Below are 24,654 nucleotides of genomic sequence, written 5' to 3'. Positions count from 1 at the left end.
TCTTTTCCCGGCAGGGCCGGGCTCCGGCACGGGCATTGAAAAGCTCTGCCGAGGGAGCAGGGATGGGGGGCGACGGGGCAGACTGTGCTCAGCTCCCCGAGGCCCGCCCTCCGTGCCCCATCGTGGCCGCGGCCTATATTTAGCCCGACTCAGAAGCCTTTATTATGCTTGGCACCTGTGCGGTAGGTATGAGCTCACTCTTCCCCAGGGATGGCCTCCGTCTATTAATAGCCTTGGCCGAGACTTCCTCGCTGCTCCGAGTGCCAAGAGAGAAAGTGGGTTAATAAATATAAAAGAAAACTCCCTTAAGAGGGCCTGGGGCCAAGCTCTCCCAGCCTCTCCAAGACCAGTGGCTGATGGGGCCCAGAGGGGTACAGGGTTCCCTTTACCCAGCCTCTCCTCCCCCGACCGGTGGTCCAATGCCTGGCAGGTCTGAGGCCCGGGGTCAGAGCAGTGCCCTGGGTTTCCAGGGAGCTGGGGTGGTTGAAGCACAGGCGAGAAAGGCTGCCATCCAGATGGGGCCGGGAAAGGGGTTCAGGTGTGACCTTGGTGCCGGCGGGGGCGGGGGGAGTACTAAAGGAGATGGGCGGGGCATCTTGGCTCTCCTGCCGGCCCCTTCCCACCTGTACCAGTTCTCTGTTGGTTTTCGCGGCTGACCTTCTGCACCTTCAGCATGGCAGAGCAGGGGTGGTCACTGAGCAGACCCGTCTCTCCTCACCTCCTCCCCCAGTCCTGGGGTCTGCAGCAAGGTTAGTTTAGCCTGAGTTAGAAACACCTGTAAAAAAAGAGTGGCATCCCAGGGAACAGAGCAGGGAGGGGACAGGTGTGCCCAGGGTCAGCTCACAGCCGAATGCAAATGTCCGTGGCCAGCGTTCTGCGTAGACACGCCGGCTGCCCCGGGCTAGCGAGTCACCGGCTGACCCTGACAGCGGAGCGGTCTGTCCCCGCCTTGTTTGCTCTCAGCCTGGCCCTGTGCAGCGCTCCTGGCCTCGTCCTCCCTGGGGTGGGAGGTCCCTGCTGCCCCACTCCTCGGTGGCAGAGCTGAGCCTCCGACATGGGGACGTGGCCGCCACAGCCGGCCGCCTTCAGGCCCCGTGTCAGAAAGTTCTGTGCAGAGCTTTGGGCCCTGTCGGGCGGACGTGAAGTTCAGACCGTGCGTGTTGCTGGTTTTCTGCAGGGAGACTGCCCGTAGCTGCTCCAGCCGAACAGCCGAGGCGAGCAGGGTCGGGCCACCTCCTGCTGCTGCCGGGGCCGCACGCTGGGGTCCACGGCAGGCACCTGGACGGCCAGCTGTGCTCACACCTGCCGGCTCATGTCCCCTCCTGGGAGGGCAGCTGTTTGCCCAGGGCTGAGAGGGAATTCAGGCTAAACAGGTGGAAAGGCCTTTGTAAGCTCCTCTCGGTGGAATTCAAGTCTGAAAAACGGCCCAGTGGAGGCTCCCTGCCCTTTCAGGAGTTTATTTAGCTCAGAGCCGCCCGGCTGCCTCCCTGACCCGCACGCTGGCTGAGTGGGAAGAAGAGACCGGCCAGGGAAGAGGCAGAAAGAGCTGATGGGGCAGCGTTTCCAAACACTTCCTCCCGCTGGTCAGTCCAGGGCAGGCGGGAGGGGCGGCCACAGAGCCCGCTTTAACTTTCTGTCCAGGGCAGGCGGACCAGGGGACAGGACTGCGCCTTTCGTTAGGACTTGGGGGCCCAGGGAGCGTACGTCTGTGCGGAACCCGAGAGCAAGCCCTGTTGTGACAGCTCAGTGTCTCTGGTCATTCGTTGAACATTTTTAGGGTTTCTTAGTGGTTTCTGTTTGGGGCACTTGGAGCAGGTGTGAAGGAAAAATAATGAAGGGAAGACGGGAGCAAACCGATGCCCCCCCCAGGGGTGGGCACCTCAGCAAAGGCTCCTTGCTCCCCGGGACCAGCTGACCCACGGCAAGGAGTCTGAGAGCGAGAGGGACGCCCCCCTCACTGCACCAAGAGGCCCCCACGTCCGAGGGGTGCCTACATCCACTGCTGCGGTTGAGCCCCTCACGCACCCCCGCTGCAGATGGGGCCCCGGGAGCAGGAAAGGAGGGGCCACAGCTGAAAGTCACCCCTTCCGTGTCTTCTGACCTTGCTCAGCGTGTGAGCGCGTAAGTGGTTTGTCCGAGAACTACTGTGGGCCAGCTGGCCTCCCGTGCAAGGGGTTTGTGCAGAACAGAGTGAAGCCTCCGGGCTGGGCACCCGGGGCCCCAGGAGGCTGAGTGAGGGCGTCATCACTGGGGTTCCCTGTACCCTTGGTTCGGAGTCTACACCGGATGCCTTCGTGGGGTTGAGCCGCGGTATTTGTGTGTGTGAGATGGGGGAGGGGCGGCGCTCCAAGATGGCGTCTTAAAAACCCCTCCCTACCCTGAAATGTGAGGAAAGTGGGAAGAAGTTGCTGGTCTGGTCCAGTTGGCGTCAAAGCAGTGAGTCACATTTCGTCACACCCTGAGAATGCCCTGGGGCCTCCGAGCTGGGAGGGGCCCGGGGGGCCATCTTGTCCGGCTCCTTCCTTTTTCGGCCAAGAAAGAGACTGTGCTCTGAGAGGCCCAGGGCTGCCCCAAGGCTCACAGCGGTAGTGGACGCTCTTCTCCCGCATCCTACTCGGGACGCTTGAGGGGCGGCACGGGTGTCTCAGCCGTCGCTGCACCGCAGGCGGCTCTTCCAGCGGCCTCATGCACCTGGCCGGCCGGCCCACCTGTGGGGGCGGACACGGGAGGTGTGCACCTGCTATGCGGTCCTCAGGCTGGCCCTGGGCTCCCTGAGCGCAGGATGTCCGAGCAATGGGGGTGTGGCCTGTCCCCGGAAAGGGCGTGAGGGAGGAGCCAAAGGGAGGAGCTGAAAGCTTGGTCCTTCCACAGACGTGGGCAGGTGGCGCACACTCCTGCCCCAGAACATGATTCCAGACCCCAGGGCCAGCTCAGTGCTGCAGCCCCAGGGCCACCCGCGCCTTCCGGAACCACAGAGATGGAATCCAGAAGGACGGCTCTTTGGTTTGTCTTCCTCCTCTGGGGCGAGGAGGGTCTCAAGGCTGCCCTTAAGATCCATGCTTTTCTTTTTAAATTAAAATGAGCTCATAGTGCCTTTTCATTAGTACGTAAACAAGGCATGTTCGCTGCGGAGAAGCACAGACGCAAAAGCAAACGTACAGTCCGCCTGTCAGAAATAACTGCTGTTTGCAAGCTGCAAAAATGGGGTCGCAGTCCATTCGTTGTTTTGCAGCCTGGGTTTTTTCTGGTCGTTCTTGCCTAACGGCATCTTCAGGAGCATATGTCTAGGTAGATGTTCACCTCGCTTGTAACGCTTGACACTGTGTCACTGCACTGAGGTGCCGTAATTCGCTCACCCAGCCCCTCAGGTGTGCCTCCGAGTGCTCTGACAGGCATTAGCCTCTGACCCTGTTTCCAAAATTCTCTGCCACATTTCCAGGAACCAGAAGATTAATTTCCCAAATAGGAATTAGGAGATGGTTATTCACATTCCAAAGGAGTCTGCAAACATACCCTCCAAAGAATTTCTTTGATAAATGGTCCCCTCCAAGGCACTCCGACACGCTCCCGTGTGTAGGATCCCAGCTCAGTCCAGCTGCGTGAGGGCGGCACACGTGGGTGGCTTCACGCTACCACCCCTCCCTCGCGGAGGTCTCCCCCAGGTCAGCAGAGCGCACGCGTGGGCACGTTCGCACACCCACCCCCACCGTGCACATAGACCTATGTGTGCTACGTGCATACTCGCACAACACGTGGAAGCTTCTTCTCCGTGGTCGGCTGAAAGGTGACGATAATTTAATTCATCATTAATCACATCGTTATCAGGTGGTCTGCCCCTAGCAACCATTACTGGGGAATAAACGGTCGTTTCTCTCTAAAAGATAAAGGGAAGTCAGCATTCACGAGGTGAGGCGGGTCAGGGCCCCTAGGCCATGTAGCTTATTATTTAATGAGACGGATCCATCTCAGAGGAGTAGAGACTTTAGGGGACTTTTAGTAAAACCAGATCTGAAAACTCCCAAATCCCAGCCTGCAAGGTAGCGTCCACGGGCGCGGCACGGGGTGGGGGTGGGGCGTGCATGGTGGTGTCGCCATCTGGGAAGGGGGGGCGTTAAGTTCCCCTAAATGCATCCTCGCCCTGATAGGTCATCTCCACCCACAGAAGAGCAAAGGCCCAGGCACTGGAGAACGGCGCCCACAGGCAAGGCATTCGTGTGCGTTCATATGACGCACACCCAACAATCTGTAAATGCATTCCCGGTATATTTGTGTTTAATTTCACCATACCTAGATTACACTTGGGTTTATATATAATCACGTATATAAATATAAATATATACGTATTTATATGCTGTCCATATTTTTAAAATAAGTTATTGAATTGAAATTTATAGAACGTAAAATTCGCCAGCCACCGCGAACAATCCAGCGGCCTTTGGCACCGTCACCATGTGGTACAGCCACCCCCCTCTGTCTGGTTCCCAAACATTTCCATCACCCTGAAAAGACCCCTCACTCAGGTGTATTTAAAAAAAATTTTTTTAAATGTTTATTTTTGAGAGAGAGAGAGTGCGATCAGGGGAGGGGCAGAGAGAGAGGGAGACACAGAATCCAACACAGGGCTCGAACTCACGAGCCATGAGATCATGACCTGAGCCGAAGTCGGATGATTAACTGAGTGAGCCCCCCGGGGGGGCACCCCCACTCAGGTGTATTTTTATTAATATTTAGTAACTTTGATTTGAAACGTGCCCTACCTGTTACCAGCCTTCCCCCGCCCTCCCCGAAAACCAACAACAATGTATGGAGTCTGGGATTGGACATCGTTCATTCATTCATTCACTTACTTATTCTTTCCGCACACATTTAGGGGGTACCTGATGGAACTCGGGACACGCAGTTTGAACCCTGGCCCTGTCTCTTATCAGTGATCTCAGGCAATGACTTAACCTGTACATCTCAGCTCCCTATCTGTAAATCAGGACAAGAACATTCTTCTCGAAAGGCTCTCAACAGGGTGGAGGAAATACTAATTGTATGTGAAGGAGCTGGGACAGTGCCCAGCGGGTGATGAGAGCCCCGTGCATGTGCGCATCTTTTGAAATTTTATTTTTAATCACGGTAAAATACACAGAACCCAATTTAGCGTCCTAACCGTGCTCAAGTGCCCAGTTCAGGGGTGACAAGCGCATTCACGTGGTGCAGCCACTGCCGCCGTCCGCCTCCAGAGCTCTTTCCGTCTTGAAAAACCGAAGCTCTGTCCCCATTAGACAGCAGCTCTCCCTCCCGCAACCCCGGCCCCCGGCGCCCACCGTCCCGCTGTCTGTCTCTGGGCTTGAGACCCCGGGGGACCTCACGTGTCCTTCTGTGTCCGGCTGACGTCATTCGGCATCGTGCCCTCCGGCCGCGTCCATGCTGTGGCAGCTGTCAGGTCTGCCATGCTGCTCAAGGCCGAGCGATCTTCCACATGTGGACGGACCCGCCCCCTGTTGCTCGCCCTCCGTCACCGAGGTCAGGTGGCTCCCGCCTCTCAGTGCGCTGTGAGCCACGCTGCTCTATGTAGGTGTGCATTTTTACTCATCTGCCTCGACATGATGGGAACTGCACGGATTTGGAAACTCACTTACCCGGGAGGCTCCCCCACCCACCCGCCTGTGGAAGACGGGCCTTGAGACCACTGGACTGAAGGCCCCCAGGGAGCCCTCTGTGTCGGCCTGTTTGGGGCGCATCCTTGCAGCTCTCTGTCTGGAAAATAAATATGCCCAATGGGAGGCGATGTGCCCCCTGATTTTGGATGAGGCTCGTGGGGCCGTGGCACCTGGGAGACTTCGTCTTGTCTTAACATAGTGGGGAATGGGCGAGCAGGGACCCACAGAGCCCCTGGGGGCTCCCCCAGGCTCCCCTCTGAAGGAGGTGCCATCTGGTGGAACTGCTCGCTCCCTGGGGCCTGGCTGCTTACCCGCCTGTGTGCGGGACGAGGAAGCGGTGCTCCACAGCCCCACGGGGTGACTGGAGCCCACGCAGCGGGGAAGAGAGGCTTGTCTTCCCCAAGTAAATGCAGGAGCCAGGGGCCCGTTTCATCCCAACAACCCTGAGTCCCCCGTGCGGGGTTCTGCCGGTAAATCCCGTGCGGCCACCAAAGTGGGACTTTCTGGGAAGGAGGCGCTGGAATGTCCGCCGCTCTCTCCTGAGACCCGCTAATCTCTTCTGGAAAGAAAAAGCAAGATGGGTCCCCGCTTCCATCACCAAGCTCCCCGGCGCTGAGTCCACGGGGGTTTCCGGCGTTTCCTTCCAAGCCGGAAACATGGGCCTGGAGAATAAGACCCCTTGAGGAGTCGGTCACAACAGGCGGGGCCGTGGCCGTGGCACCCCGCCTACAAGGTACTTGTCACCCAGAGTGCTTCCTTCGCCGGTTCTGGAGCAGGCGCCTCTGTCGGGTAGCTGCTTTTGTGACTCGTGTTTTCAGCCCATTTTACCCACATGCGGATTCTCCCCTCTCCCAGGATTCTCCCCCAAGGTGAAAATGTGTTTGATTTCGCTTGTAAGAGAGGAAGGATATTTTTGTTAGAAATCAGTGCTGCAGTTCAGCAGGACCAGGCCTTCTGTTCTGGAGCCATGTGACCCGTTTTTCTTTTCCATTTGTCCCATCTCTCCTGGATTCTTGGTGCTCCCCGGGCAGCGCCGAGCCGGCAGGGCTCGTGGCCGTGAGCTCGGACCGCCGTCCCCGGGCGTCAGCCTGGGCATTTTCAGCAACACCGTATTTCCTCACAGCCCTAGGGGCTGGGTGTCCAAGGTCAGGAGGTCAGCAGGGGGTTTCTGGGAGGCCTCTCTCCTGGCCGTCTTCTCTCTGTGTCTTCACATGGCCGTCCCTCTGTGCACGTCTGTGTCCTGACCCCTTCTTACAAAGACAACAGTCACGCTGGAAGCCGATCACTCCCGTGACCTCGTTTTAACTTAACCATTTCCTGAAAGACCCGGCCTGGGATACAGGCACATCGCACGGTGCTGAGGGTTAGGACTTCGATGTGCGAATTTGAGGACCCGACTCAGCCTGTGGCAGGGCCATCCGGCATCGCGCCTGGGCCAGCGTGGCCCCGTCCCCCTGGATTTGTTTAGGAACGGTGCCCCCCCCCCCCACCACGTCTCCCTGTGTCTTCGGTCCTGCACGCGGCGGGGCGTTTCCATGCCTGCCCCATCTCCCTGCGTCCGGCTGCATCCGCTGGAGCATCTCAGCGGTGCTGAGTCCAAACCAACGTCTCGAGTGCCAGACGTCTGCCCTCCCGCCTGCGAGCCTCGCAGTCGGCATGACACTGGTTTCCAAGTGCAGCTGCCGCCTCTGACCATCCAGAGCGCCGGGACAGTCTGTTTGCTTCTGTCTCTCCTGCCATCAAGGTCCATACTGTGCAGCCTCCAATGGGGTTGGGTGGTGGCCCGCATGGAGGACCTCCACCCTCGTCCACACCGGCCCCCGGCCTGGCCCCCGCAGCCCACACTCAGGGTGCGTGACCGTGGGGCAGAGCCGGAAGAGCAGGTCTCTATTCCCCCTGACCCGCCCGGCGACCCATCCCAGGTCCTGCAAGGGGGCTGACCTGGTGACAAGAGAACCTTCTCAGGGCTGTCCGTCCACCGAAACTTTGCCTTGTGCTCTGTGCCTTTGCCCACCCTGATCCCTTGTCCAGAGATCCCTAGTCTCCCTCCTTTGTCCTCTGATATTCAACTGGGACATCCCCTCCGGGAAGCCAGCCTGGCACGCGCCCTCTCACGTCCCTGCTGTTCAGGCCTCATTTTGGCCCTGGGCTCACCAGGAGCAGAGCGGTACAGGCCTGTCTTGTCCGGCAGGACAGGGGCACCTAGAAGCTGAGATTTGTTCAAAGCTGCCCTTGCTGCCCACGCACACCTTCAGAGTCCCTGGCACAGGGACTGCCTGCTCCTGGAAGACGTGTCCAGGCTCCTGGGCCGCCCGAGTGTGCCTGCCGCGTCTTCCCTGCACTGTCGGTTTGCTGTCGCACAGCTGAGTCAGGTGCGCCAACCCAGATGCATTTGGTGTCCGCCTGGTGGTGAGCCGTCCACTGGGAGAAGCCTCAGTGAACGGGCAATGATGCCATTACGTCGTCCCAGGCTCTTGCTCTGTTTTGTCATTCGTATGCTTATTGGGTCGTTTGTTTTCAGTTTGACCAGATAAGGGAGAACAAATGGGCTTTTCTACTCAACGGTTCAGAACCGCTTCTAAAGAGCAGTCGGGGTGGGAGAGGCAGGGCCCCGGACTCTGGGCCCTCCCTGGTCAGTGCGGCTGGTCGTGGGTGTTGTGAATAAAATGTGACTCGGGCCTGTGTGGCCACCTTGCTCTGTGGCAGGCGCAGTGCCGGATGACAGCTCTTCCGGATCTCCGTGTGTTTGTCCGCCGTCACGGCATTCCTCGTGGAGGCCACAGCCCCGCCTGCCCCCGAAGGCCCCCAGAGTTGCTGGAGATGGTTGGGAAGGGCCCCCCTGAGACCGTGGGGATGGGCCCAGGAAGTCACATGGCCCTGGAGAGGCGGGTTCCACCCGCTGGTGCCATGAGGTTGTCCTTCATCTCCCACTGGTGGGTGGGAGGTCACCCGGACCACGGATGGGCTGGCCGTGAGAGGCTGGATCTCACAGGGGCTGTGGAAAGTGCGACTGCTAAATCTCTGAGAGACAGAGTGTCAGCGGTCTGCTGGGGGCCATCGTCACCCACCTCTGGTGTGACCCCAGCCCTCCTCCTTGGCTGCTCAGGGGATCCAAGGGTGGAGGACTCTGCGGAGCGCCAGACGAGGAAGGCAGCCGGCCTTGGAGGGCATTTTAAGCAAATGAACAAATAGAGCCAGTAGCCAAATCAGGAAAGAGCCACAGCCAGTGGGGGAGGGCAGGAGGGGGAGGAGAAGGGGGGGAGAAGCATGGAGAGAAGGGGGGGGAGGGGAGAGGAGAGAGGGCGAAGAGGGCCATAGCAGGGTAGCTCTGCAAGAACAGCTCCCAGCCTGGCCATGGAGTCTTCTGTCGGGTGCTCCCCTCGGAGCCCAGCTCCCTGAGTAGGGGCCGAGGGAGGACCACTGTCCGCCAGGTCGGGCTGTAACCTTTCCTCAGTGTATTCCTTTTCCTGACATTCTCATTATCATTTTCGCATGTGTATCTAATATAAAGTCTGCCATAAAGTAATGAAACACTGCTTGACTCTGGCAAATGATGTGATTATTACATAATGAGATTAAGTGCCCTGAACCAATAAAATCAAAATCAGATTGTGTGCGAGTGTGTGTGTGTGAATGTGTGTGAGAGTGTGTGTGTGAGATATTGGTATCTCTTCCTTAGGGGGGTGTGCATGGGGGGAGAAGGGGGTAAAATTAAATATTTTTTTTTTTTTGCTGATAGCAGTCATTTTTTAAAAGTTCTTTTGTATTTTCTTTCTTGAGTCCGCACGTCTGCACACTGAGCCCCCATAAATTCTGAGCTGTGGAATCTGGCTGTGTCAGCAGTCTGCAAAATGAATTGATGTTAAGCGCGACAAAAGTCTCTCTAATTCGCCTCATGTCTGCCTCTGCCCTCCTGCAGCCCCTTCTCCACGGCCCCCACCCCAACCCCCCATAAGCTGTAATTGAAACTTGGAGGAATGGAGATGGCCATCAGCCATCATGGAGGAATGACAGTGGTTCGTCCAGTACGTAAAACGCCGTGAAGTATTAATTTAGGAAGAGCTGCACTTTTCCGTCGCCCGGCCACAGGCAGACAGAGGGCACTCCCTAGGATGCCCCTGCTCCATACTCCCCGACACCCCCAGAAGGCACTGTCCCCGGGCCACACGCAGACATGCCGGCCATCTTCACGCACTCTCCATCACTCTTGACCAGGACGCAGGGGTGCCTCATCGGCCCCTGAACTGTGCCTGGCAGCTGCGTGGCCCACGGGTCCCTGTGGGAGGCGCTCGGCACGTTATCCAGTGAGGAGTCTGGGAGGAGGCAACAGGGCAAGAAACTGAGTGTGAAGTGGCAAGAGTGAGTGGCTGAGACTCAGGGAAAAAGAAATAATACAAAACATAAACCAGCAATTTCTGCTCCTTCAATCAGCACCTTGCCCGGCTCACACTCAGACCCTGCAGTGTGGAGTTTGGAGTCAGGCAGCGCTGATCCCAGGCTGTTGGGGGGGTGGGGTGGGAGGGAGGCCCCTCCCCCTTTCCTGAGCTGGAAGTCACTTGCTGGAAAGGAATTGGCTCCCTCCCAAAACGCACAGAGAGGCCAAGGCGGCGGGCACCCCTCCCTCCCTCCCCTTGCCAGGTTGTGCATTAAATTTTTTCCTCCTGCCCTCCCCACAAAACGAATCTTGATTTAAGAAATCAGACCTGGCAGCTGTATCTCGTCCTTAACATGCTCCAGTTGCCAGGATCTGGAAAATCTGCTGTGGGCAGGCAGGATTGCCTCCAAATGCATTTCTAGCATGGTGGATTTAGTGAGCACACACGCGGCAGAATTTATCTGCATACTGCACGTCTCATTGGCCCTAGCCACTGGTGCCAGATAAAACCGGAGCTTCTGAGAGGGTCCCCAAGTCTGAGCACATCCCATGGTGGCCGTCCTCTCTCATGGGGCTTCTGACATGGGCCAAGCACCAGCGGGAAGGTGAGCTGGGCTCTGGGCAAGGCTTCCGCACATCATTGTCTCGGTAGAAGGTCAGGCTGTTTGAACTGGGCACTGATCTCTTCCTACCCACCTCCAGGGGAGAGTCTCTTCCTCCTGATGAAGAAAATCTGGGAAGTTATTCAAATTGAGGTTTGGTGGGGAAATGAATTAAAACAAGTGACAAGCAATCATGTTTCGAATTTGATGAAGGCAGATCAGCCGTGGCATGAGCCTGCACAAGCGCTAGCTGCTGTCTCCAGGTGACAGATGAGTGCCATGTGTTTCTAGGCAAGGGGCACAGAGAGGCCTTGTCATCATTTCTAATAAATTTTGACTCCCAGGAGCTCTCGGGAGGTGGTTGGGTAGCTCAAGGCACCTGCCGGCCACTGTCCGTGGTGCTGAACCCCATGCCCTCCCACAGCACCTCTGTCTTTCCCTGTTTCTCCAAAGGCATCGGCTGGAGTAGGGCATAGATACTTGGGGCTAGGATTTGATGATTGGTGTGCCCAGTCTAATCTCTGCCAAGGGGTTTCAAAGTGGAGAAGCTGTTAAGGAAAAGCAGTCATTCACTGAAGGCGAGGAGAAACCTGGCTCATTTTCCCTGTGATCCCAACCGCATGAGGGCAGCCTTGTGGCCACGGTTAGAGAGCCTAGTAGCCTGCAGTTATCAGTACTTACCTGTCATGGTAGCTGGATGGGTGACCATGTGTGAGACTGTGTCGTTGCTTCCCAAGGTCTACCCAACCCCACGCCTGCTGAGGTTCTCCCTCAGCCCTGTTTCATTTCCCCGTAACACCCGCTGGCACTGAACTCCCAACCAGGAGGAATCCATGAAGGCCCTCCCTGTGTGTCTCGTCCCCTTCCTCTGGCTCGTTTGGGGACCACACCATTACCGCAGGGCAGCTCCCCTTGTTCGGCACCACCCCCACAGCAGCAGATCAGCGAAAGACAGACACGGGGAGGGCAGCAGACAAGAAGCTGGGGGAATCCCTGCTGGCTCCCATGTGACCCTGGACAGGTCGCTACCTTCCCGCACTCTGTTTCCTCACCTTTAAGATGGAGAGATGAGATCCTCCCCGCCAACCTTAGGACTGTTAGAAGGATCAAACGAGACAAAATCTTTAAGTGGCTTTGAAAAACTGCGGAATATAGTGTAAATGTAAGGCATTAATAATAACAGCCACGTAAAAGAGAAGAGGCTTCTGAGACCTCCATCTCTGATGTTCTAGCCAAGCAGGCGCTCCTGGGGCCTCCTTTCGGCAGGAGGGTGGGGAGGGAGTGGATATAAAACCCCACAAAGCCGAAGCAAGGCTTCAGGGAGGAATGGTCTTTTACCAACTCCCAAAAGGAAGGCTGGATTCCAAAATGAAGTCTGTTTGCTTCTTACTTTCCTAAATATAAAGGGAACGGGTGACTCCCCCCCCCCTCCAAATGCAGCTTCACGTTGGCGGAATCAGAATACAGTATAGTCAGAGGTCTCTGGTGGCAGAACGGAGCAGAGGAAAGAAAGCAAAAAGATCTGTTCGAAGCATTTGGCGTACTGCTGTTCTGTCATTATCCAGCAGGAGCAGCCCAGCGTTACCCTCTGCAGCATCGAACACTCACAGGGGCAGTACGTGATGAGAGAGAGAGAGAGAGAGACTACAGTGCCGAACATAAGTGTCAGCATAAATATGTTATCATTACAGACTAACATTTTAATTCCTTCCTTCAATTGCTGTTTTTTAGCACCTTCTATGTGCTGGGGCCATGCCAGGGGCTGCGTGCAGAGGGGCACGGACAAGCAAGATAGAGCATAATGAGTGCTCTCTGGCTCTCCGAAGGGTGCACGCCGATCTCCCTCCCTCCCCTCTGCATCTCTCCCAGCCACACCAGTAGAAGCTCATTAGGTCCTGTCCTCTGGTGTACCCTGGTGTCCTTGGGACTCATGGCTTCCTCCGGCTTCTAGGCAACCTCTCCCCCGTTATTACCTTGGCACCACTGTTGGTGGATTTATAACAATACAGAGCAATCCCAAAAAATTGGTCACCAATGCGAGCGTCAGAATGAGGGACCCGAACTTGGTGGTGGTGCCCCAGTGTCTGGCTGTGGGGGTTCCAAGTTACAGCGTATCCAAGCCACACCTCCAGCCCAGGAGTGGGGCTGGGCATTGCTCTATGGCAAAGTTTTCACATCAGACTTCCTAAGTCACACGCTGTCCCAGTTTCCGTCCGCCAGCCTGCAAAGGCTGCCCACTTTCTTCCTACTGAACACAGAGGAACCACATACGGCCATCCAGAAAGGCTCTGGGAGTGGCCGGGGGGGAAAGGGCTGGGTTCCTGCCGTGATCTGTGAGTACGGGGACTCTCCCACACTGCTGCGGGTCCCTGAGAACAGAGATCAAAGGAGGGAGACTTCAGAGAAAGCCCAGTGTCTGGTCCTGCCTGCCCAGGCCGCAGTCCTGTCGCTGACGCAGGAGGGGGCTGTCAGGGTGGAGGGGCTGTACTAACGATTCAGGGCTGTGGGCTGTGCCCTCAGCCCCACTCCTTCTGCCCAGAGGAGGAGCGTCCCCGACCAAGAGCTTTTGCAAGGCACCTCAGTAAATTCTCACAACCCAGGCAGAGCACCGCAGATACCTTCAGTATTTAATTACAAATCCATGCGGGGCCAGCTAACCGAACGCAACCGCACAGCAAGTTTCTTATCTCCCACACTCCAACTCCACCGACGGAGTTATCCTGGAACCCAAACGGTGTCACTGCAGAGGGAGCCTTGGCTCCTTCCCTATGTCCAGGGCAGACACGCAAAACAGAAACTAACCTCACAAAGGGAACTCCAGTGACCATGTGCTTTACTACCCGGGCCATCAGAGCTGACATCCATGCTATTAATTTAGAACACATTATTTCTTCTCTATTAACTTAGACCCATTTGGGGCCAGCTTAAGAGCCCCTTGCCTTAACTGCAGACTGGCGTCACACCACAGCCCTTCGCTCTCCTGGGCCTCAGCACCTCCCAGAGACTTGGCTTCTCTCTCCTGCAGTCCCAGGAGAAGAGGAAGGAGCTTGAGGAGAGTTTAGGCACGAGAATCCCTCCAGAAACACAGGAAGCCGCACAGGCTGAGCTGACCCTCCAGCCTCGCCCCAGCATAGATCCCTGTCCAGACACACTGGCCATTTTCTGGAAGAAGATGGCCAGCATTGTCAAAGGCAGAGTGACCAGAGCTGAGGGTGTATATATGGTGGACCATTCCATCCACCCATCACCAAACCCAGAGGAGAAGCCTCCAGAAGTACGATGAGATGCACATAATCTATGCTTGTCCATCACTTTTCGAAAACTATAGCTTCTCCATGCTGGGCAGACATTACTCCTAAACATCATCTATTTCCCTCCCGCCTGACCTCAGAAGGCTCTCAGTGAGGGTCATTTGCGTCAACCTTAGATTCTGTTTGCTGGCCACTTGTGCTCGGGACCTGTTCCTTGACAGTGTCCAGGATGAGCATGACAATGACCAGCACACGTGGGACTCACCTGTCCTTACAGGCACGAGCCTGCTTTCCTCACATGCTGTGCAGAGGCAGGGACAGAGCGGTCCCTGGCCACCCCCAGCCCAGGGTTATTAGTTATTTTTAGCAATCAATGTTATTGATGCCATGTTCACTAGAGAAAGCCACCAGAGAGCTGTTCTTCCAACTCATTACATTTAGAGTTGAACTATCCCCTTTTTATATAAATCCTGACACATAAAGATAAAATACACCACTTTCTGGGGGAAGCTTTGAACCAGAGGCTAAGAGCTGGGAGGCAATTTTAAAGAGGAGGCCCCAGAGGCCCCTTCCCCCGAGCCAGGAAGCGGGGTTACGGTCTCTTCCCTGGGAAGGAAGAAGGTAGGGAACAGAAAAGACAGGGGTGCTCTGGGGGGGGTGCGCTCAGCTCTGGGTGGCCAGGAGCAAAGGCAGGGGTCGGCTTGCCCGCTGGCTTCTGAGGCCCAGTAGGGCCGCCGCGTCTCAGTGCCCAGTGTGGTCAGCAGAACCGGTCCCGGCCTCACCGGCCACCCCCAGGGGAGGCAAGGGGCCTGGCTCTCAAGAACATTCTCTCCGTGCCTTGCTGTCGGCTCCTCAGCCTTGATGGGACAAAGCCTCCGGCCAACTAGGACTCAGGAGTGGCTGTCCGCACACACTGAAAGCCATCAGCTGGGACTTAAGACCACAGGTGCGAGGAGAAGCCCCTTTCTGTGCCGTAGATGGGGTTTCTCTGGGGACACGATGGGCAGCACAAGGCTGGGGACTTCACACATCCTGGCTCATAATCTCCCAGATGGGAAAGTGATAGGAGATGCCGGTGATTGATTCCACCTGTGGGCTGCACCCTCTCCCCCCATCGTGACCCCGCCCCTGCCCCGCCCGCCCCCACCTGCCCCTCCTCCTCCCCCTGGCATCCCCACCTGTCCAGCCTCACCATGCTGCTTCCCCTCCACCCACACCAACCGGCTCCATCTCCAGCACAAGCCGCTTCCCTCTCTCAGGGCTGTGCCTTCCGTCGGGTGTTCGTTGTGTCTAGAACATGCTGCTGCTTCTGTTCTCTCTCTGACGAACTCAGATCAGGGAAGGCGTAGGGTCAGATACGTCGATTTGGTGGTCATTATAAATGAGGGGAGCTGAAGCATGGGGTGAGTCAAATTCCCTGGGGGAGTGTAGCTGTAGGTGGAGAAGGTCAGCCAAGCGAAGGCCGGCCCGGGAAAGCCGGAGGAGCAAGCAGACGCGGGCTGCAGGGTGGGGCCCCCAGACGCGGACGCAGAACCTCAGGAGCGAGGGAGCGATCCGTAACGGGGGAGGCGCTGTAATTGAGGATGGAGACACATGTGTCTCATTTTGCAGCTGGGGCGCAGCGTGACCAGGATGGAGGGGCCGGAAGCCAGGCTGCAGAGGGGCTGGAAGAGAAGGGTGGAGGGCAGTGGTTATGGCGCTGCACTTTTGGGAAGTTGGGTCTGGAGGGGGGAAGACAGGCTGGGAGGACTCCCTTCAGCTGGCAGAGGGGGGTGTGTCTCTCCCCCTGTGGCTTCTCTGTGCTTTGCGGGTATTTGTTTCTCCGTCAGTCCTCTCGGGTCCTGGGCCATCTTTTCTTTTCCATCACGAGTGCTCCGTGGCCTCTAACACCTCAGGCCCCATTCTAGGTGCTGAGGGTTCAAGAGCTCCCGTGGCAGAGACGGGGGGCAGGCTGTGGGGAAGAAGTGTGTAGTTGTATGTGAGGCGGGAGGAAGGCAGAGGAAGTAAGGAGGTGAGCAGGCCTCACAGACAGTGACATCTGAACACTGACCCGAAGGTGGAGCAGTGGGGACTCCAGCACGAAAGAGCAGAGTGAGGGAGGGGCTGGGGCGCATCAGGCAGGGCCTCCTGAGGGCTTTGCCTTTGCATGGAGTGAGATGGGCGCCGCGGGAGGGCTCTCCGGCAAGGCCACGGTGCCGTGCCTTCCATTACGCCTGCTGCCTGGTTGTGAGGTGGCGGGGAGCCGTGGGCCTGGTCAGGAGCAGCCTGACCGGGAAGGAAGGTTTTGCCTGGCCTGTGGTGGCCCCAGGGGAGGGGACAAGAGTGGAATTCCAGATTCGAAGGTGGACCCCTGAGCACTTGCAGATGGATCGGGCATGGGGCATGAGAGACGACCCCAGCAGAAGTCACACAGGGAAACAGGAAGTGGCAGGTGGGGCGGTGGCTCTCAGGGCTGTGGTTTTAGACCTGTTGAGAGTCAGGTACTTGCAGGCGGGAGCCGAGCAGACCGGTGGGCAGTTCCATCTGGGGTCCTGGCAGAGGCCGCGCCCTGGTGGGAGGACTTGGTGTGCCTTGGAACGAGTGTGTGTTCTGCGGTAGAGCCCCGGAACTTTCACTGTGGGCCTGTCCCGTGTCTCTGTCCCTGCACCCCCCTCCCGCAGCCTTCGGCGCCTAGCCTGGCGGACGGCCCGGGGCAGCACAGAGCTTAACCGACACCAGCCTGAGTCTCAAAACCCCCGGAAACACAACTGGTCTGGCGACACGGGATGCAAGGACACAACGTCTGGGCCCAGTTCCGAGCTGCGAGTTGGGAACGGGGCTGCTGGGGTGCTGACGTCACAGGTTCCCGGCTTGCTGCCCCTGTGCCCACCCATCCCTCCATCCCCTCCAGGACGTAAGCAGGGGTGAGGTGCCACGGGCGCAGGGCCTTTACCTTCGTCTTGCTCACACTTGCCCTGAAATCCTCCTGCCACGCGTGACCTCTGGGCTCACTGCGGTGGATGCCCATGCACCGCAGAAAACTCATGTGTTCGCAGATGGGTGCAGAGCCTCCTGATTTTTTAAGACAGTGGTGTCAGTGAGTGTGGTCAGCAAGTACGTGCAAACCCCGATCGCCGAGGTCCCGCAGGCAAGGGAGGGTGAAGAGAAGCCAGCAGAGGCTAAAGAACTCACAAGACCCCCCCATCCCTCCCCACGGCCAGACAAAAACATGCAGAAGGGCTGGGAGCGAGCAGAGCGGCTGACCCAGGCCACCCCCCACACCCCTGTGTAGAGACCTTCCCTGATTTCTCCAGGGTATTCCTTGTTTCAACTGGATTTGTCAAAAGTTTATTGAAGTGAAATCTACCTAACGTAAAATTAGTCGTTTCCAAGTGAATGTTTCAGTGGCATTTGGTGGATCCGTCTGTCGCCCCGACAGGGAGCCCTGTTCCCAGGAGGCAGCCACCCCCAGCTTCCCCTCCCCACCAATCGGTGACCTATCCCCACGGATTTAAGGATTCTGGACATTCCACAAAAATGGTGGTGGCCCTTCACAGCTGGCCTCTTTTACGCAGCGATGTTCCCACGGCCCATCCACGCTGTGGTCCGTTCCATGTCTGTGCTGAGTAATAGCGCATGGTGAGGATGCACCGCGTCTGCCCACCCACCCACCTGCGGAGGGACGCATGGGCTGCTCTCACCCCCCGCCCATTGTGTTCACCTCTGCTGCCGCGAGTGTGTGTGCAGCGCCGTTCCCCTCTGAGATGCACTCAACATGTGCGTGGTTGGTGGGAAGGGGAGCATCCAGGCGTCTCCCCTGTCCCCACAGCCAGCCGCGGGCTGGGGGAGAATTCTGGGGGCCCAGTCACAACGCAGTGGGGTCATCACTTCCCACAGCCACGCACCCCAATGTCAGAGGAAGGGGAAGCAGGTCAGTGCTCACGGCCGTAAGCACAGAGTTGCAAGGAGACCCCAGGGGCCAGCATGGCCCTGCACGCCAGGAACCTTCCCAGAGGGAGTCTGCTCTTCCCCAGACGTCGGGGGTCTGCCCGTCGGGGCCGGATGTTTTCTTCTTTCTTTTTTGCTTCCCCAGGCTGACCCCCGATGGTGCCGGCTGCCAGCACAAAGCCCACCTAGAAGTCGGATTCTCGGGGTGGGCAGGAGCCTGGCTGGCTGCTGTTGAATCCATCTCCCATCAGGGCTGAGGGTCCCACACTGTGGATTTTGCCACGCATGTCACAGGGCCCCCTGAGGAGCAGAGAGGGAGAACAGTGAGCTGAAAACACAGAGGGTGTCCCGGGCGCCCCTACTGATCCGGCCCCTCCATCTCTCCCTCCCCTCCCCCACTCAATGCAAACCTAATCGAGAGGAAAAATAAATCAATTGAAACCCAATTCCCCTCTCTCTTTGCACAGACACTCCACACTCAGGGTCTCCTGTGGGTTGGGAAATTTCGGTTCGGCTAGAGGTGGGGGGAGCCCGGCGCTCTGCAGGTGGAAGTATCTCCCGTCGGTTCTCTGTCCTGGGAGCCGAAAGGCGGGGACCCCTCAGCTTTAGTGGGGGGTCCGGAGGCCCATCATCCCTTGGATGGAACGCAGCCCTCGCTCCACAGAACAGACCAGCAGAGGTCTCCCAGCGGCGGGTGTCCTCATTCCTGTACATCTGTTCTCCCCACAGCGGGGCCTCGTGACGGCGGGGGGGGGGGGGGTAGTCCGTCCCCAGGCCCGCGTCGCACACGCTTTCTCGGTCTCTGTGTCCAAGGCAGATGTGCCCGCAGGGCTGGCCGGGAACGGCGCCTCCGTGATGCCTCTGACTTAACCGGGCTCCTGCCAGCGTCTGCAGGGGGATGAGCCCAGCAGTGCGTGCTCAGGGGACCCCTGTGCCAGGCACGCTGACCCCGGGGGCAGCCAGCCAGCCAGGTGGGCGTCCTGCTCCACGGTCCATGTCCACACGCAGCCGGGACGCACCCTCTCCACGTCCGCACCCATCCCCCTCCTCAGCGCCAAGGGAGAGGACCAGAAAGCCTCGGGTTCCCCCGGCAGGGGGCTAACAAGAAGCCGTGAGGACGTGGCTCTCCCGGGGCGGCCGGCGAGGCAGGACGCAGCGGCATGTTAAGCCCTGTCACATGTCAGGAGGAAGCCAGCCCAGGGACGTGCACACTCGCTGTGCAGCCTGTAGGTATCAGGAGCCGGGCCTGAAGCACCTCCCCTGCGGCTCGCTCTGCTCTGCAGACTACGCTGCAGAAGGAGAGGCGAGCTGGGCCTTGACGTGGGGCGGCAGGAGGCCCGCTGTCTCCTTCCCAGGCAGGATTGCAGATGGCAGCTGGGGGCACGGGGCACACGGCTGCGAGACAGGGGGCAGGGCCCCCCTCAGCTGTGCCTAAGCCCTATAGCTGTGGAGCCAGGGACTGCCAGGCTCCTGAGAGGTGGAACATTCTAGAAAGTTCCAAGTGATCACTAAGACACAGGAGCCAACCAGCCTCTACAGTGACAATCAACGTAGCCCCCGGTGATACCTGAGGGTCCCCGCAAGCAGACGTGAGACGGGACCATCTGGCTGGCCTGTCGATTTTCCACGCAGGATGGACGTGCCCGCCTGGACGGAAATGCAGCCTTACCCAAGCAGACGCAGGAGTGGACACGTGTAGGGTCCTTGCCTGCGAGCCTTGAGGAAGCCACAAGGGCTCACCGAGCGGGTCCTTCAGAATCCGCTTCTCTGGTACATTTAAATATTTGTTTACACATCATTACCTACTCGGTGGAGTGGTTCTGGGGCAGAAACAATTTTATGCTAGGGAATGTGGAGCCCCTGCTAATTGAAGATGATCAGAAACGATGATAAAGCATCTCTGGGATCTTCACGTGTGCCGGTGGGAGCGTGGGATTGTGAACCGGCACGGAAGCTGTCCACGCGGGCCAGGAGAGGGCGCTGGGAGCCCTGTGGGCCTGTGCGCCACGTCCTGGCTACCCAGCGGTGGGGTCAGAAGGGGGGGCACCCGCTTCGCGGTGTGGAGTGGGAGGGAGTTGAGGCCTCGGAGCAGGGTTGGACCTCTCTGCCCGGTGCCCACCTGGCGGCAGGTGGCCTGCCGGCACCACCTCCTGGGCCCTCCGACACGGCTGAGGGGCAGCCGGTGCCTGTCCCATCTTGTGACGGGAACCCTAAGGCTCAGTGAGTGAGGCCGTGTCACTGGCATCGCACAGAAATACCTGGGCAGGGTTGTAAATCCAGGACCATCTGCAAAGCTGGGGCTCTCTCTGCAGATGCTCCTCTGAGCACCAGGGATGAGAAGATTGAGGGCCCCCAGCCTGACACGTCTCAGGTCCCCTCAGGACCCCTGTCCTGTAGGACATGGCGCTGAGTGAGCAGACCTGCGTCTCCCTGCACGCCCGTTTCCAGCCGTCTGCTGTGAACGCTGTAAGCTGTCCCCTCCCACGGGGGCCCCCACTTGATTGCCAAACTATCCCTCCCTTTACCGTGATTCTCATTATTATTGCTGCTGTTTTCAGAGCAAGACATCTGGATTATGGGTTGGGGGGCAATAAACAAAGCATTCAAGAAAGATATTAGATGCCACAACCCAGACTTCCTTTCCCCACATACTTCCTAAGCCCCAAACCGCTCACTGACTTTACGTGGGATTCTCCAGGGCAGTGCTGTGTCGGACACAGGACCGTCCACGTTCGGCACCTGCCCACGGAAATGCGTAGACAAAAGTCAACTGGCTTTCGGAACACACGGCCACCTCTAAGCACAGAAGTGAAATACTTTTGTTTCAAAACATTCAGTTCTGGGAGCTGGATCGATATTCAAGGCCATGACCAGCCAGGCGCCAGATGCCATTGCCGTGGGGACCCTGGCCCCGATGCGCGCAGGGGCTCTCGGTGACCTTGGGGGCAGAAGTGTGGCCCTGTGCCAGGTCTCCACAGACTGCTGGCCAATCCCAGCCCCTGTGACCAGCCACCGGGATCCAGCGCGTTTCCAAACCCAGACCGCCTTCACGCGTGAAACGTGAGAGCAGGGAAAGGTGCCTCTATTCCATGTATTCTAGAAGCTCTGAAAACAAAGCTAAGAGAGAAAGCAAAGCCCGATAACAGAGGCTGCTCCCCGCTCACGTGGCCAGGCGTCGGTGACTTTGGCAGGGTTTTCCTCCCCCCCCCCCCCCTCCTCTGGTTTCTTTTCTGAGAACAGAAACTTTCCATTCCTGCCCCAAACGCAAAGGCGCTTAGATTGCATGGGGTGGGGGCTGTTGTTCCCGCAACTGAAATAAAGCAAGAGCCATTGGCTGGGTGGCTCTGACTTCAGGGATTCTGGTCCCGGTGAACCTCAGGTGGCCTCCTTGGGTGGGTCCTCTTCCCCCAGCCCCCGCGGGGCCAGGAGCAAGGGCAGGCCGGCCCCTCACACTTGGATGTGCTCTCGCAGCCGGTACCACGGTGGACGGCCGGGCTTGGGGCAGGCGGGCGACAGTGCCGGCCAGGGAAGCCTGCTGGTGGTCCGGGCAGCACCCCCGCCCCCGAGAGCGTGCGGCGTGCACCCCAGCAGAGAGGGCCCCTCCCTGCAGCGCCCCTGCCCGTCCCATAGCCCCCTTTCCTCTGCTCTGGTGGAGAAAACAGCTTTGCACCCGAGCTTTCAGCTAAATAAACATGAAGTGCATCGAGCCAGCAGTTCAGGCTGGGTCCAAGCCGCTGGTCCAATTCACTCTTGTCATTTTTCATTCCGAATGAAATTAAGCTCCCGAGAGAAGAAAAGAACCCTTTTCTAAAAAGGAAATGCATCAGCGAATCCCTTAGGGGGAAAACGTTTTGACATGGAAGTTTTCCTGTACTCCATTCAGCCAACACAGCCAGGCTCTCTTTCTGTCTGTCTCTCTCTCTCTCAGCACCGCCCCCCATACCCTCTCTCGTCTTGTCTCACGGCTATGTTCTCAGTCAACCTTCCCTTTTGATCTGTAGTTGCAGGAAAGGCCCCACCACCACCACCACCCCCGCCTGCTGTGCCCCAGACCCGGGCCTGTGTCTCCCCAGCCCTCTCCAGAGCTGCCAGGGTCAGTAATAAGCCCTGGGCCATTTGGTCAGCACTATCTCCAGAAGCAAATAAAACTTCAGCCCGATACAGCAGCCTCTGAATTAATGTCATTTTCCTGTCGTCCCCACCCCCGCCTGCCCGCCAGCGTTTTCTTTCCAGATACATTTGTCTCAGCAAAGTCCGCCGGCCAGCTCGACAATGATCACATTAATGGGTTGTGCCCATGTTGACGCGTCTGTTTTCAGCCTAATGGCTGTTTGTGTCCCCGAGGACTGTCCCTCTCTGAACACCCAGTGTCAGTACCAGGGCAGCTTGGCCCAGGCAAAGACCGTGCACACACTCCCTTCAGCAGAGACAGTGCCCTCAAGGCCACTTGCTGATCTTAGCACCTCTTGATGTGGTGCAGGCCCTTGAGGACAGCGGGGTTAAATGCGTGCGCCTTCGGGTGTGAACCCAGCAAATCCCCCAGCGCTGATCACCGGGTAGGACGTGCTGGCTGCGTAGGGCAGCGAATGCCAACACAACACCCAAAGGGCAGGAGGGCCATCCCAACGTGGCCACGCGCCAGCGCCCAGCCCTCCCGTGCCCAGGACGTGGGGAGGATTCTCATCACAGCGCCGCATGGCCCCCCAGCTCGGCGAGGCCCTGCCCATTCGACGGGCAGAGAGACTTTGACTTTGAAGGTGATGGGAAGTCCACAGGTGCTGAGCTGCTCTGTGCCAGGGCCCGGACTCCAGGTGTGTCTGGCTCCAAAGGTCTTACCCGCCCACGGCAGAGGACACGGTCATCTTTCCAGCAGGCCTTCTGCCTCGCTCACACGCTTGGGTCACTGCCTCTGCTCTTCCACTCCCAGTTTCTGGAAGATTCTGCCTGGAACATTCTAAGTACTGTATGATGGACGGCAAAGCCATGCCCCATGTGCCCACGGCTTTTCTGGAATGGAGATGTGAAGACCCCACCCACAGATGGCCTGCCCCGTCCCTGGCCTCTGAGAACACGGGGACGGACACACATTCTTCCACATGGGACAAGCATGGACATACAGTGCGGCATCCAGAGAAACGCCGGCCCACATGTCCCTCCCACCAGTTTATGCAACGGTGACCTTAATATCAAATCACGCTAGAGCACCTAGCCGTCAGAGTGACGGTGTTACCCGCCAGAGGGGTCACCCAGGCCTGAGCAAGTGTAAAGATCTCACGATATGTGCGAGGGTCCCCCTGGGAGGGGCCTCCAGACCTGGTTTGGAAGGTCCTCGGGACAGCCCAGAAGCCCGTCGTCCCCACCTCTGCTCATGTGCTCGTGTGTGTGTGTGTGTGTGTGTGTGTGTGAGTGTGTCCTGTGTCCACCTGACCTGCGGGGACCTGAGCACCTGCGCCTCCTCTTCCGCATGCCGTTGCCAGGCCGGCTCATGCATGACAGTCAGCAGGACTTGCGTGTTTCCTTTTTGGTGCACTGGTGGTTTTCTGACAGGGTTGTGTGTACACGCATGCACATGTGTGTGAGCATGCGACTTCTGTCTACACCCGCAGCTGTCGCTGTAGTCTTCCTGTGTGGGCAGTGTGGTCTTTCCTTGCCCCCCCCCCGCCCACTGCTGCTCTAGGGAGGGACATGCCACACACACACACACGTGCACACACAGGCTCATGCACACACGCACACACACTGCTGCTTTAATGCCCAGAACGTAGCCAGGTGCTCCAGGGAGCTGGGGAGGGGAGGGGAGAAGGTGCGCCCAGGGCCCCTTCACTCGCTCACCCAGCTTCTCGCAGAGGCAGGCGATACTTGAGGGATCACGTGTGCAGCTGCCTGACACACTTCTGCTCACAGCCATGGCCGCCTGGAAGCCCGTGTCCCGGGCAGCCAGCGCCCCGGCTCACGTCCTGGCCTTGACTGTCGGGTCTAAGACCTGCAGCCTCGTGACGCAGGTGGAGCACGCAACCTGGCAATGAGGTCGTTTGCTCTACCTCCTGCTGCCCCTGTAAGTGGAAACTTGCATCCCTAGCACCACCGGGTCGCCGAGCCCAGCACCCCCACCCCCCACGCCTCAGCCTGCGGGGCTGCCGTGACTCGAGGATACAGACCTGACCCTGAACTGCAGACGCTCACCCATCACAGCTCTGGAGGCTGCAGCCTGGGGGTCGAGGCGTGGGAGGGGTTGATTTCTGGTGACGCCTGTCTTCCCGGCTTACAGACAGCTGCCTCCTTGCCGTGTCCTCTGCTCCCATATGTGTTTGGGGACAGAGAGGGGTCTTCTGTGTCTCTTCCTCATCTTACAATGACACGAATCTAATCAGACCAGGGCCCCACTCACAGACCAGGGCTGACCTCACCGAACTTGAATTACCACCTAACGGCTCCATCCCCAAATACAGTGGGGGGTAGGGCTTCAATATATGAACTGGGGGCGGGGGCAGTGTGTGCACAGTTCAGTCCCTGATGGCCCCTTTCCTGGGTCCCTCCACCACCACCCTCCTTTGCTAACTGCCCACCTCCCCAGCCTGTCTCTCCTGGACCCGTGTCTCCTCTCCTGCTGGGGCGGGTGGAGCCCGGAGCTCCCCCTGGTGAGCCTAGACCCCCGCAGAGACGCCGCCTCGATGGTTGTGGGGGTGGGTTTGCATTCCGTGAGCGAGTACCAGCTGGACAGGAAAGGGTGGCGGGCCAGGGCCGGCCAGGAGCAACGATCCTGAGTCATTTGGAGTTTGTCACGTGGTCACTCGTTCATCCTGTCACCTCACATTCACCAAACATCTGCCGTGTACCCAGCTCTGAGCCCC

General features: G+C 58.3%; 1 protein-coding gene across 7 annotated transcripts in view; it reads left to right on the top strand.

Moving 5' to 3' along the window:
* The window catches only part of RBFOX3 (RNA binding fox-1 homolog 3), a 437,228-nt gene that overhangs the window by 258,214 nt on the left and 154,360 nt on the right, over nucleotides 1–24,654 (top strand). The gene's annotated exons all lie outside the window — the stretch shown is intronic.

This window comes from Hyaena hyaena, unplaced genomic scaffold (genome assembly GCF_003009895.1).
Source record: "Hyaena hyaena isolate Hyena2069 unplaced genomic scaffold, ASM300989v1 scaffold_21, whole genome shotgun sequence".
NCBI classification, from domain to species: Eukaryota; Metazoa; Chordata; class Mammalia; order Carnivora; family Hyaenidae; genus Hyaena; species Hyaena hyaena.
This window is presented reverse-complemented; position numbering and strand designations above follow the sequence as displayed.